Below are 14,217 nucleotides of genomic sequence, written 5' to 3'. Positions count from 1 at the left end.
GAAATGCTTTGTAGTAGTTTATTTTCCAGTGAATTTAGTTAAATTAGCTACGGGGAGTTTCTATGAAGTACGTTCCTGAACGATGCTACAAGCTCCAGCATATCCTTCCACTTATTATGTGATATGCATAAATGTTATGTTTTTACATCTATAAAAATAAAACACCACATGGATAAAGCCTATGCTGAGTACTCTCATTCTAGCAGTCAATAATGTTTATTCACAGTCACATAAACTAATTAAAAATATAAGTCACTCATTCTCAGAGATAAAACTTTGAAGCTTTTATGTGTGATGTTTATTAAAATTTATGATGCATGTGATCTTGATCAAATGTGAACTTCTAATAATTCCAATGGTGCTTAATCTAGAAGAAATTTAATACAAAAAGTTTCGTGGTTGTAGGGATTTTTTTTTAAAATTAAAATTTAACATATATATTAGTTTAGTGGCAGAGAAATGTGTCAAGAAGAGCATTAAAAAACCAGAATAGAGAGAGATACTCAGAGCACAAGATTCTGTTTGCAGAGTGGGGTGGAAATATAAGTTTAAAGGAAAGATACAATATTTTCCTAATGCTAAAGCAAAGCTTAGACGTGTTCCTTTGACAAGAGATGTCTGAGCTCAGGGTCCCCAGGAAGTGCTTCAGTGTTTGTGTGTTTGTTGGGACAGGCTTTGACAACAACACTGTAGACTAAAAGAAAAGCTGGGGTGTGGCACAGCTGCTGCTATAGCTGCACACCTCACAGCCACTTAGGGGAGCCACAGGGCAGCAATGGTGTTGTGGAAGGGACAGGACTCTTGTTTTCCACCACAGTCCAGTCCCTCTTCAGTCTTGGTTAGGTACTTCTTGCAGTTGAAAGCAGCACCCATAAAGGAATTCATATCTCACCCCCAGCCCAGGCAGCAAGGGACCAAATGTGTTCACTCTGAGGAGGACTTCACAGTGGAACCCCAAAGTACCCATTGCATAGGTGAAACTGATATCGAATTGCTATGGGACCTTGATGCCATGACTACATGAAGAACAGAGCCATGAGCATATTATCATACAAGGTTCTACTTTATAATGTTTGAAACCATTTCTACCATTCCTATTTAAATGTGAACAAATTTAGATGTTATCTTAGTTAGGGTTTTACAGCCGTGAATAGACACCAGGACAATGGAAACTCCTATAAACACAGCTCAAGAGATCTGCATGTTTGTCTCTCAAACAATGGGATTAAAGGTGTGGTCCACCAAGCCTCGATTTAAGTTTTTTTTGTTTTTTGTTTTTTGTTTTTTTTTCACCTAGAACGTCATCTAGGCTGACCTTGAACTCATGAGATCTGCTTGTCTTTGCCTCCTGGAATTAAAGGCTTGTACTACCATGCCTCGACCTAAATTTAGCTGGGTGGATCTTGTCCCAAGGTCACTACTCCTGTAATTCAAGTTAATATCCGTGAACATAGGATTCAGCCCCATTTCACTTCCTGGTGCCCCCTTAATACTCCAACCATATATTTTATATGGTTCCCATGTCTCTTGGCCTGCTGATCATTACTGAGTGACTTGCCAAAGACTCTACATTCTTAAAATATTTTTGTCTCCATAGTGTTAAAGTGATAGTTGCTGCCAAATCAATGAGTGGACCATGAAGGTTTTTGTGTAGTGCCTTCTTGGAAAAGAAGGTCCAGCGACGGGCCCAAAGTGAGATCCAGCTCAAGGGGAGGTCCCAAGGCCTGACACTATCACTGAGGCTATGGAGTGCTCCCAAAAAGGGATCTATCATGACTGCCCTCCGAAAGACCCAACAAGCAGCTGAAAGAGTCTGATGCAGTTATTTGTATCCAACCAATGGACAGAAGCAGCTGACCCCTGTGGTTGAATTAGGGAAGGCTGAAAGAAGTTGAGGAGAAGGGCAATTCTGTAGGAGGGCCAGCAGTCTCAATTAATCTGAACACCCAAGATCTTTCTAACATTGGACTACCAATCATGCAGCATACACCAGCTGATATAAGGCCCCCAACACACATAGAGTAGAGGACTGCCAGGTCTGTGTTCATTCCGAGATGAAGCACCTAACCCTCAAGAGACTCGAGACCCCAGGGAGTTTAGAGGTCAGGTGGGATGAGGGGTGGGGACATCTAAGTGGAGACAGGTAGGTGGGGAGGAAGTTTGAAATGTGGAACAGTCAGAGGGTGGATAGTGGGGGGAAATAAAATATGTAGTGTAAAAATAAAGCAATTAATAAAACACAAAAAAGAAAAAAAAGTCTTCTATGATCCCCACCCCCATATTTAAAATCTCTGGTAGCATGCACTGGGCATCAGATCTTAGAAAATAAACAAAACCAAACTTTTCACCACCTGTTGCTCTGTGTCCCCAAGGCTTTGCACCACTGATTTAGAATCTGAATGACCAGTGAGATGGTACAGTAGATTGAAGATGCGATTTCATAAGCACCTTTAAATCGACACAGCCAACTTGAACCTACAATTTTTTGACTGTTGCTTGCTTTGGGTTTATTCAGGAACAATTTTACTTATTAGGCCTTAATAAGCTATGACAGAGTTATCTCTATTTATTCACTTTTATAAACGGTAAAGCACAAACTGATAAGGTAACATTCAAGACCTGGAGCTAGGACAGCCTAGATGGAAAATGGTGCCATGCAGAGCAGACATCAGCAAAGTTCTGCCTTAGTGTAGGCTGACCTGTGTACACACACTACACACACACACTCTCTCTCTCCCTCTCTCTCACTCTCTCTCTCTCTCCCTCCCTCCTTCCCTCCCTCCCTCCCTCCCTCTCTCTTTTTCTGTTTCTCATACACACACACACACACACACACTCATATACACACATATTCACATCAAGACACATTCACACACACACACAGACACACTCACACACACATTCACCCAGAAATGTACCCATACACTCCCAACTCTCATATAAACACACACAGACACACAACCACACACACACATATTCATAAACCCACTCACATTGTCACACATACTCACAGATTCTCACCCATACATGCACACACAGAGATAATCACACTCTTGCACACACACACTCACACCTTGCACTATGCTCTTGACACAAACTCTAGGGGCAAAGACGATGCAGACCTTTTCATGCCTGACCCCAGATGAACCAAGACCCTTGTGTGTTGCGCTCACCTCATCCAGCAAGAAAAAAACGCAACAGGGTCGGATTCTTCTCAACAGCCTTTTTTATTTCAGGAACACCTCGCTGCTACGGGAACCTTCAGAAACCCAGGGAGGACTCCTTATATACACCCCAGCACTGGGGAGAGTTATGTGTCCTCCTGGGATTGGTCAGTCTGCTGGCACTTTGATTTGTATGCACCCGCTTGGGAGGGGTTGGCGCCGGATTCGGACTAGCGCCTGCGCAATGGCCTTGTTTATGGCGATGGTGTATCGGAGGCCGGCGCCATCTTTTAGGCGCCCGGCTGCCTACACTTGCTAAGGTTGTTCTTTCTACCTTTTGCTTCTAGATGTTGGGTCCTGTGTAATTTCTTCAGTGCTATCTGCCAACATTTTTGTGCTTTGTTTGTAGATGGGTAATTTTGGGGTCAGTGGAGCCAGTGGGCTTTGTTTTCATGGGGTTTATCTTCGTGTATTAAACTGTACTGTAGTCTTCCATCCCAGGCCACTTCTTTCAGTTGGTTGTTGTTAGGATGTTTGTTTCTTGGTTTCAGTTGAGCAGTGGTCTCTTCTGCAGTTCAGACTGACTGAAGCTCACTGTCTAGCCCAGGCTAGTCTTAAACTTCCCTGGCCATCATCCTGGCTCAGCATCAAGAGTGAGGGGATGACTGCAAGTGTCAGTCACCATGCCCAGGTTGCCTCTGCATGTTTGATGGTCTTCTGTTGCGTGTTAAAGTTTTCTACCTCTTGTCGTTTTATCTAAAGTGTTTCTTTAATTATTGTAGTTACCACTAAAGCAGGCCATTATAAAATCGGTTCTTCTAGTGTCTGGTGTCCTGACCATAATCTGCCTGTATAGTTTATTATTTCTGCTGCTTCTGTTCTCTGTTGCTTCTTAGATGTGTGAGTGAAGTGAATTAAGCTTAGTCTGTGGATGATGCTGTCCTTTATAGTGCAATACTTAATAAACCTTTCTGTCACTGTGGGCTCAAAGCTTAATATCCAGTTTCAATGCCAACTTCCACCTGCCTTCAGCACAACCTTGATTTTCCCTTTCTGTTTATCCACATTACAGCTGACTCATGCAGTCTTTCCCATATTCTACTTGAATTCTTTATTTTCTAAAAAAAGCAAGCCTTTAATATAATCCTTATTTTAATAACATCACTTACTTGAAAACTAAGAGAATCAATAAATTTTCAAGTATTTTTAAGCACAAAATATTCATAAATTCAACTTTTCCAAGAGGGAGATTTTTGATCATAAAAATGTTGGTAGTGGAGAAGGAATGAAAAACTGAATCTTAAATGAGAGTTTAACACAATTGTCTTAAAATGGTTGTGAAGAGATTTTAACATCTCAATGGTCTTGTTATTGGCATTTAACACAGTAATTCTCCTTTTAGTGGCATTTAAAAAGTGATGCTCCTGTTAGTGCCATCTCTTCTCTTATTTCAACTTCAAGGAAGAGTTCACAGATGGGTCAAGGAAACATTTAAGTTGTTTGAAACTTTAGAGAGCAAAGAAAATAAGTATTCCAGACTGAGAAACCATTTTTCTTCCACCCCTGTTTTTATTATACCTCATCTGTTGCCTTTGTTAAAATGAGATAGGTTTATGGACTCTTGGCTCCTCTAAGATAAGGGCTGTCTTTGTGCTGTTGTAACAAAAGTCTTAGATTTGTTAATTATGCCAATGTACTTCTATTTCTTTGATGTTAGGAGACTGGGGCATCCAAGATCAAGGATTCAGCAAGTCCGGTGTCTTGTGAAGAACAAGTCCCCAGTTTATCTTGGCGAGGGGGAAGAGAAGGGGCTGTCTGATATGTTGCTACTTTCATAAACTTTAGCAGAGGGGCTGAAATCCCTATAGCCCAGTTACCTCTCAGGGGGCCTGGATTGGTGTCAATTTCCTTATTTCTGTTCTACTAAAGCTAATCGAAAAGATGTTACATTGAGGGAAACTAGGTGAGGAATACCAGGACTTTGTCAAATAACAATTCCTGACAATTATTATTCAAGTAAAACTTTACAAAAAGAACATTAGAGTGGGAACTTGTGTAGTGTAGAACAGTGGTTCTCACATTCCCAAATGGTGATTCTTTAAAACACTTTCTCATGTGGTGTTGACCCCAACCATAACATTGTAGACACTTCCTCATGTGGCAGTAACCCCAACCATAACATTGTAGACACTTCCTCATGTGCTGACCCCAAACATAATATTGTAGACATTTCCTCATGTGCTGCTGGCCCCAATCATAACATTGTAGACACCTTCTCATGTGGTGGTGACTCCAATTGTAACATTATATACACGTCCTCATGTTATGGTGACCTCTAACTCAACATTGTAGACACTACCTCATGTGGCAGTAACCCCAACCATAACATTGTAGACACTTCCTCATGTGGCAACCCCTAACATAACATTGTCTACATTTCCTTGTGTGGCAATCACCCCTTCCCCCAACTATAAAATTGTTTATACTGCAGCTCCGTAACTGATTTTGCAACTGCTTTCTGATGGCCTTAAGTGGTCCCATGATAGGGGTTGCTACTCACAGGTTGAGAACAAACAGCAGAGAGGAAAGAGAATGGGAAGGAAAGGTCACAAGTCTCTACCTAGACCTTCAAAAAGAGATAAAGAGGGACAGGGAACCTGGCTAAAAACACAGGCACGACACAGCACACGCATGACTTATTCAAGCTCTCCAGGGGCTTTGTGGGATGAAGTTTAATGTGACAGCAAACGTTCATTTACAAGCTGTTTGCTCTGTGATAAGATCCCTTTTCCATCCAGCAGTGTGGCAGGCAGCTCCTGCAAGTATGAAGAGAACCTGTCATCTTCTTGTTGGAGACCCAGACAATATAGCTACTTTAAAACTAATGGTGTTATTTTTGCAGTTTTTAATGTTTTACAAATAAAAAAGGTAAGTTAATGTGGTAGGAAAAGAGAACATCATGGGGTCTACAAATGATGAGGAATCAGGACTTTCAAGGCTGTAAAGCAGTTTACATCAAATTGTATGCGATTAAAGAAGGGTTGCCGTTTTCACAGAAAAGAACTCATGAAGGTTTGCAAGCTCTTGCTGTCTGGTCAAGGTAGCTCTGATTAATTGCATGGTGTGTTTATATCATGATTAATCACACATAATATAGCACTGATATTTGACAGGAAAAATTGCCCACGATGAAGCTTTTCCCTATGATTCTTGAGTTGTATTAATATTTTAAATCAGTTAACAGCTTAATGGGTAGAGTAGGGGAAAGCAACAAGCTAATTTAGCCTCCACTAGCATCTCCAAGCATCCAGTACCTGCTATTGCACATTCTGCCGAATTTTCCGTTTGTATTAATAACTTATTACTCCCATTAAACATGTATTTTCCCTAAAGCTTAATGTTTCTTCAGTGGAGACCAATTAACAGGGACAGTCTCTGCAGCCAGCCAATTATTTTAATTACTGGAATTTTAAAAATGTGCTTGCTTTGCATAGATTTGACCAGCTGAACTTGTCCAAAGAGTGCATTAATTCCATTTTCCAAGACATAGAAGATTTTCAGTGACTATGTGGACACACCAAGAAACCTTCTTTCGACACATGTAAGTGCATATGTAGTGTGGTGAGTGTGTGTGCGCGCGTGTGTGAGTGTGTGTGCATGTGCTCATACTTATGTGGATACAGGTGTGTGAAGAGGTCGGAAGTTGATAACAGATGTTGTCCTTGGTGTCTCTCTTTGTTTATTGAGGCAGAATCTCTCACTTCGCCCAGAGCTTGCCAATTTCAGCTTGTTTAGGTAACCACCTTCTCAGGGGATGCCCTCACTCTGCCTCCTGAATGCTTGGTTTAGAGGATGCTACCATACCTGCTTTTGTGCATTCTGTACACTCCAGTACACACATCTAAGTGATAAGCCCTTTCTCCTCTGAGCCACATCTCCAGTTTCCCTGACCCAGGAGAAAACTTTAATTATCAGTTTTGGATTCTGCAAAGCAGAGGACAACATCAGATGCCTGCCATGCCATCATTCGCCTCTAATGTGGAAGTTTACCAATCTAGTGGCCCTTTGTTCTTGGTACAGAAAGAACCATGGCTTGGAGGGTGGGTAGGCCTTGCTTGAGGGTTTATTTCTTGCTCTCCTGGGCTGGTATTTAAGATTCATGAACCTCATGCTTGATGATGATAAAGGGTTAAAGGCAGGAATATTGAAAGTGTATTGCATACATCAACCCTGTGAAAGGTAAGAAGTACTATAAAAAGAAGAGGTGTTCCAGGGAAGGAACTTTGGGGAGGACTGGCTTCTCCTGACAGAGTCATGAAGTCCCTCATTTTCATGCAAACGAGAAAACTTCAGAAGGGCGGGTGGAGGATTCCTTCCCACCTGCAGAGCAACACTGGAGGAGCTGCTAGAGATGAAGGATACAGTGATGATGTGAAGTCTGAGCACAGATAGTCTGGTGAGACAGCATGCAGCACTCTGATTAGTAGAATAAAAGACATCATGAAAACAGGAAGAAAAGTCATCTATGTGTGGAACGCAGTGCACAGAAAGTGCTTATCACCTGCATCCTAGGTTTGTCAGTGACCAGAGCTTGTATAGGGCATGGTCAAGTCTAATGTTCTATATATCATGGCAATGATATGCGGAAAATCTGGAGGTGTCTTTGAGAGTGATGGAGCCTTTCTAAGCTCTTAGTTGGGCTTTTTAACTTAAGTGTTAGAGTAGCCAGATGCTCATGGTCAAATCTGAAAAATGAAACTCATGAACCACACATGGTGTGCTTTAGAGAGAAGTTTATTATAAATTTGTAGGTAGGGATGTGTGTGTGTGTGAGAGAGAGAGAGAGAGAGAGAGAGTGGGAGCGGGGGGGGAGAGAGAGAGAGAGAGAGAGAGAGAGAAGAGAGAAGAGAGAAGAGAGAAGAGAAGAGAAGAGAAGAGAAGAGAAGAGAAGAGAAGAGAAGAGAAGAGAAGAGAAGAGAAGAGAAGAGAAGAGAAGAGAAGAGGAGATAGCAGGAATGAATTCTCAGGGCTGGGCTATCATCAAGCTGAAAGTCAGAGAGCTTTACAAAGGCCTTATGGCAGAAGCTGGGAGTAAGCACTGGGAGGAGCCAAGCTGAGCAATCCAGTTAGCTGAGCCATTTGGGGTTTTGGAACCTCTCAGTTTCACCCTCACCTGTGGCTTCCAGACAAGGGAAAGAAAGAACCAAGCGGGCAGAACTCTTTTCTGAGTTCTTGGCTCCAGCAAGGACATTCCTAGGGTGTTTTGGGGTTCCTGCCCTTCCTCAGAGGTGTCTATTTACTGTCCTCGTTAGCATACTTAAGGGGCTGAAACAGTAAATGCAGGGGGTCCAAAAGCATCAGGGGCACAGATGTTCCCAGTCTTGCTCAGGACTGAGCCTGCTCGTTCGTTCCTTGGTTAGCTCATCCAAATGGAGCTGCAGTCCAGCTCACTCACTTTCTTCATCCCATAAAAAGCATTACACTAAAAGGGAATTCATGCCCCAAATCTAATCTATTTGCATACTGCCTCTCTTTGTTGTCACCAAGAAACCTGACCTCAGTGCTGAAGTTCAATTGTGGCTTCCAAATGCATGAGGAAAGCTCCCCCAGCCCTCCTGTAGCTTAGCTTAGCAGCAGCCTGAGGTCCAGACATCTCCTTCTCAGTTTCTCTTCAAAGAGGCTTTAGGAGTGAGTGAGCACACATTGGGTGCTGTGGAGAAGAGAGGAGACCCATTACCTGGCTTCCATCTTCTTGTGGGCAGTGGTTTACTGTATAGGCCATTTCCATGGCCTGTAAGATGTGGAGCAGCAGGAATATTCAGTGACCAAGGGAATAAGGACAAGACTTGCCACCAGGTGAGGTGTGGACAGGTTGTGTCATGTTAGCTTGGTTGTGGTGAAGGCGGATTCTTTAAGGGCCAAGGGCATTGTGGGATGTGAAGATCTGAGGTGACCCAGAGTACTACATACTTCTCCATTGCTATGACAAAATGCTTGAAAAGTAGCAATTTAAGGAATAAGAGTTTACTTTGGTCCACAGTTTGAGAGCACAGCCTATCATGGTGAGGGGATTATGGAGATGAAAGCACAGCCTATCAATGGTGAGGGGGTCATGGGGATGATGGTACAGCCTATTACTATAAGGGTCTATAGTAATAACAGTGTTAGGTAGCAGGTCATTGCATCCACAGCCAGGAAGCAGAGAGGGGCAAATGCTGATGTTCAGCTTGTTTTCTTCTTTGTACGCAGAATCCACAGCCTCGGCTGCTGCTGCCCACAGGGCAGGTTTAGTTTCCTAGGTTAACCTTTTCTGGAAATTCCCTCCTAGACACACCCAGAAGTGTGATCCATGGCGATTCTAAACCTAGTCAAGCTGAGGATGCTTGCCCACCACAGCACTTATGAGATGTCTAATACTAGTTGTCAAACAACATGGTGAATCTGGTCCTCATTGTGTGCAGATAAAGTAGGGCTTTTGTGTTACTTTCATGTGCTTTGCATTAATAGCATCTATTGCCAGACTATGCAATTCAGGGCTCACATTACCAATACCTCCATCTTCCCAAGCTGCAACCATCTCATTTGCATTCGCAAATGATCAGTCCCTTAGGCGTCCATGGCCCTTCTCCCAGCAGTGCTATAGCAAGCAGAGCAATTAAAGCAGCTGTCACAGGAAGGGCACTGTGCTAGGCAGTGTGTACCAAGTGTCATTGCTCCCTTGGGCCTCCCTGGGAGGTAAGAATGAGAACCTCCAATTTCATCTGGGGTCTCTGATGATCCGAAGGCTAAGAGCCTAGGGCCAAACAGGTCACACAGCACCTCTGGCTCTTTGCACACCAGTGTAATTAAGTTCATGTCCTGTGTGCTGTGCCTGTGTCTGTTGCTGTGGTCCTGGGATCAGCAGTGTCAGCTTCTGGTAATTTGCCCTGGCCCCTGCTCCGGGGCTTTGTAGATGCAGAACAACAACGTTCATGTCAAAGTGAAAGATACAGTTCATTTTGGAAGGAATGTGAGTAACTACAGCCTGGAAGCACAGCTACAGGTTAGCACAAATTTCATGTTCTAAGTGATAACAGTTTGTAAAGCTTTATTGCAACAGAACAAAAATACATTGTATTTCAATGTACTTTTCCATTATACTGGTGGAAACCTTAAATACAGAGGATGTAGCAATGCAAGGAAAACTGCCATAGGTGCCAACTACTCTCTGGTAGTCCAGTCCTTGAGCCTTCCTTTGGTTGTGTCTATTTGTATATCCCTTGGGGTTTACCTAGTGGTCAAAAAGATATTGGGCAGGCGCCGAGCAGCCCAAGAAATAGCTACTAAAGAGGGTAAAGATGGTGCAGGACAGTTAGTTTGGTCCCGGACTTTAATATTCCAACTGCTTCACATCACTGAGGGTCCAATCAGTCAGTTGCCCTTAGAAGGTCCAGTGGAAGGGGCGATTCTTTTCAGGAATTTTCATTCACAACTTGATGCCATAACTCTGGGGGTGCTCTAAGTCCCCCAGTTATCCAGATGTAGGCTCCAGAGTAAAAACTGCATGTGAGATTTCTGCTGACAGCCTATGAACCTGACTGAGCCCACATGACAGAGACAATAATTGACGTCTAAGTTTTCTTTGATCTCCAATTGTGTACTGTGGTATGCATATATATATATATATATATATATATATATATATATACACACACACACACACACATATATGTATATATATGCCCATGCCCACACAATATTACTAGATAAATACATAAATGAATAAATACATAATTATTAAAAGCAGCTGATATTTTCTGCTGAGACCTGCTTTTGAAATGGTATTAAGACCATGAATTTAAACAAACAAACGAAAAACTCTTAAAGTTAACTAATATTCAAATCATTATTTCCCCTGTTACCCTTTCTTGATTTATTGTTTCAATCTTACTCTTTTCTGATTCACTAGGAAAAAAGAAGAGATGTAGTTTTTTGAAATTAATAAGCTGAAGTCTCCCCTTAAAGATGGCAGAGATGCCTTTCTTCTGCATAGGAACCAGTGCTTAAAAAACTGACACCTGAGATCATATCCTTTTCAGGCCTCTAATCACACATAAAGCTAAGCTCGGAATGCTTCTGCAATGTGTTCCCATCAAGAAGGCTCAGCACCTGTGGCAGGGTTTAATGCAAGGGGCCTAATTTAATTAGCAGCCTGCCTCTGGGCCAGCTTGCTGTGGGGTCTTGAATCTCTGGCTCAGGAAGAAACATGTAACCCCTGCTCTTTTTATTTCTAGTTAGCCTCATAAAGGGAGGGTGTCTGAGGAGAGAGGAACTCTGCTTCTCAATCAGGCTCTGCACAGTGCTAATTGAGCTGACTGTCCTGGACCACTGTGGGCTACTGCTGCAGCCGAGTAGAGCAGAGACCCAGTGAGGGGATTGTAAATGTCAGATGGCTCACGTTTGCCCTCTTGGTGCTCGAATTGATCAGGGGAGATATCCAGTCTGCACGCTTGAGTAACTAAGTAGCAGACAAGTAGGAAGAGATAAAGCATTCCAGTCCCAGTGGGAAAGCCTGCACTAGATCCCTGTGCTGCCTCCCAGAGCTAATGAGGAGACAGAAGGTGAAGGTGCTTGGCTGCCTAAGTGCAGGCTTTGCCTCCTGACTTTGTTGCTGCTCATCATGCTCAGGGGCTTGTCTCCCTCAGCCATTTCTCTCTCATTCTGCCTAGAAAATAACATGGCTTGTTATGCCAGACCACGTCTTCTGCAACTGTAACAGAGAAAGCAAATTTCTTATTTGTTTTACTTTATAAGGATAAGCCACAGCAATTAGGAAAGATGTATTTTTTTGGTCTCTGAAACTTCTGTGTTCACTCCCCGTTTTTCCTTGGGCTTTAAAGAGGTAACAATGCCCACTCTTGCCACAGCTCTGGGCTGTGAGCAGGAGCCAGCTCTGTGAGCAGGAGCTAGCTCTGCCTTTCACGACATCACAGTGGAACAGGGACAGGAGAGATGGCTTAATGCATAAAGCATTTGCCAAGTATGAAGACCTGAATCCAATCCCTAGAATCCACATATCCACATATCATTGATTCCAGTGTGCATCTGTTAAGACGGAAGTCTGTGACAGGAGACTATGCAGACACAAGCTGGCTATCTAATTTGGTACATGCAGTGGCGAGCAACAAGGAGCCCTTGTCTCAAACAAGGTGGAAGATGAAGACTGATTCCCCAGATTGTCCTCTGATCCCCCACACTAGTGCCATGGCATGTGTGTCTTTGTGCTCACTTGTACAAATGTACTCTCACACACGACCTGAAGTTGAGCTCTCTCCTAGGAGGTTTGAATTCACAGCTCTGCTTTTCCAAACATGAATTCTCAAAATTATTCTTTCCAGGACTGTAGAAAATGAAGTCAGTTAACACATTTAAAAACATGAAAATACATTTCTGTTTCCTCACAGGCATCTGTCCAGGGACATGCGCTCTCTCTTCCTTTACCATCATCCTCTATGAGGGATTATTTGTTTTCTGTGTTTGGAAATGACTGGAATCTTTTCCGATATTATGTCAGATCTAGAATCACTCATTACTACTGGGGTGGGGCACTAGACATTGGTTCTGTTTGCTTCAGAGATATAGTCTCTGTAGCTCACTTTTTATGGTGAAGGGATATTATTACAGACATTGATCGTTTTTCTACAAGGAGGAGACAATGCTATTCTTTCTCACACTTACCTTTAGTGCCTCTGTGCTTGGCCATAGAACAATAGTCAGAGCTGATGGCATCTGCTAGTACCACCTCAGAACTAATCACATACTAGGTAGCTTGAGATCCTCTCAGGAACAGTAAAGAGTAAACCTCAGAGTCATTATCTGGGAATCATAAACCTGAGACTAACAAGGCTAAAAAGTGGCTCACCCACCATCATACCCCTATTGCCAAAGGTTCAGGTGACTCTAGAGCTGGTGTTTATTGTTTAAGAGGAGAAAGGGGGAGACTGAGGGAGAAGCTAAGGAAGAAGTGGAGGGAGGAGAGAGAAAACTAGAAGGGAGGAAAAAGAGGAGGAAATGAGCGAGGGGGAGAGGAAAGCCAGAAAGGGGGGAAAGGAAAGAAGGGAAAGAGTTAAGAAGAGAAAACAGAGAAACTCTTGATTTTAGATGAATTGCGTAGTGTTAACCTTTCTTCTTACAAACAGCTCCCACTTTTCTCTTTCCTAGGGAAATGTCAGCTTTGGAAATAATTTAACCCGAATACTCAGGCTGCTGGAATGGCTCTCCATGTCGTTGCTGTAATATGGCTCACAATTATAATTAATGGAACATCTTCGGAGTGAGCTAAGGCTGCATGCACATGGAAAAATATCTAATGTGCTAAGCATACAGAAACACGAACTAAGAAGTCCATTTTTTTTTTTTACAAGCAGAAGAGGGAGGCAATTAGGGAGACACTTTTCAGCAAGAAAGAAAAAAAAATATCCGAAAAATTTTATGTTTCTGACACACTTTAAGATGAGCCTCAGGCTCCATTAAGGGTGTGGTAATGAAGAGGGTTTGTGAGCCACAGGATGGCTCCGTGGAAAGGTTTCTCCTTCTCAGGAATCAAGACGAATTAGCCTCATTATTTGCAGACACTTGACAAGAGCAGAGGAAAGCAGGGGCATAGGACAGGCAGTGTGGGGGGGGGGGGAGAAGAGTTGGCCCAGGGCAGACAAAAAAAGGAGCTGGGGTCTGTTCTAGACAATCCCCTGCAAAAAGAGGGGCATTCAGGAGAAGGCAACACTCCTCACGACTAAAGACATCTCCAGGGGGATCTGTGGAGGCACACACACTCCTACTTCATCTCCCCCACTCCAGCCCAGCAGTGTCCATGATTCTGATCAATGCATTGCTGGTCCATACACTGGATTAAGATCAGTCTCTCAGTCCTCCTTATTCATTCTAGTTACATCATTAAAGATTAGGCCCCAGAGGAGCTTGGGTTGGCTCTTGGCTTGCTGACTAGACTAGCCCCAGCAAGGACTTGCGAAGACAGGTGCTCCCTAGTCAGGGCCCATGCCCCACCTGCATCTTT

At 43.1% G+C, this 14,217-nt stretch overlaps 1 long non-coding RNA gene across 1 annotated transcript; it reads left to right on the top strand.

Moving 5' to 3' along the window:
* The first annotated feature begins 3,422 nt into the window (after window positions 1–3,422).
* On the top strand, window positions 3,423–13,799 carry LOC110291717 (uncharacterized). Its single transcript, XR_002377600.2, has 3 exons — window positions 3,423–3,484; window positions 6,659–6,765; window positions 13,365–13,799. It is a non-coding gene; the product is annotated as an uncharacterized LOC110291717 (long non-coding RNA).
* Window positions 13,800–14,217: the final 418 nt, after the last annotated feature.

Source organism: Mus caroli, unplaced genomic scaffold, assembly GCF_978045245.1.
Source record: "Mus caroli unplaced genomic scaffold, Mus_caroli_1 scaffold_3, whole genome shotgun sequence".
Classification (NCBI taxonomy): Eukaryota; Metazoa; Chordata; class Mammalia; order Rodentia; family Muridae; genus Mus; species Mus caroli.
Note: the sequence above shows the minus strand (reverse complement) of the source record. Positions and strands in the feature narration are given on the sequence as shown.